General features: G+C 31.2%; 1 protein-coding gene across 1 annotated transcript in view; it reads left to right on the top strand.

The window, feature by feature from the left end:
* LOC119587998 (chromosome transmission fidelity protein 8 homolog) overlaps nucleotides 1-503 on the top strand; it is a 3,620-nt gene that overhangs the window by 2,284 nt on the left and 833 nt on the right. The gene's annotated exons all lie outside the window — the stretch shown is intronic.

The raw sequence follows: 503 nt of genomic DNA, 5'->3' as shown, positions 1-503 counted from the left end.
ATATTCAGTTAATTTTCAGTTAATGAAGAATGAAAACAGCATGAATAAATGTCATAGAGACTGATATCAAATTGTTTGTTAATATTTACATTGGACATTTTTTTCAATTAGACTACTCTGTTTCAGATGTAACTTTTAGATACTAAAGATGATGATAACATGTTAAATGCTCAGACTTGATAATACGCTTAGGTAGCTTAATAAAAGGGATGAAATAGGAGGAGCATTAACCCTTTTTGCAGTATTATGTCCAGAGTATATAACACTATATTGTTTATTTCAGATTTTTATTTTTTGCTACATTTGTGTAAACTTCTTTTTTCTGCTTGCTTGTAATGTAAGACAATTGTATATTCAGCTGCTTATTTTGGAGGAAATGAAGTCAGTTCACACCACCAATCCTGCCCTGAAGAAAAGAGAACTGACTCTTAAATAATGTGATCTGATGCAACATGTGAATTAGCTCACCAGATAATCATATCTGTCAGCTCACTTCACTACTC

The sequence above is a fragment of the Penaeus monodon genome, chromosome 23, assembly GCF_015228065.2.
Source record: "Penaeus monodon isolate SGIC_2016 chromosome 23, NSTDA_Pmon_1, whole genome shotgun sequence".
Taxonomy (NCBI): domain Eukaryota; kingdom Metazoa; phylum Arthropoda; class Malacostraca; order Decapoda; family Penaeidae; genus Penaeus; species Penaeus monodon.
Note: the sequence above shows the minus strand (reverse complement) of the source record. Positions and strands in the feature narration are given on the sequence as shown.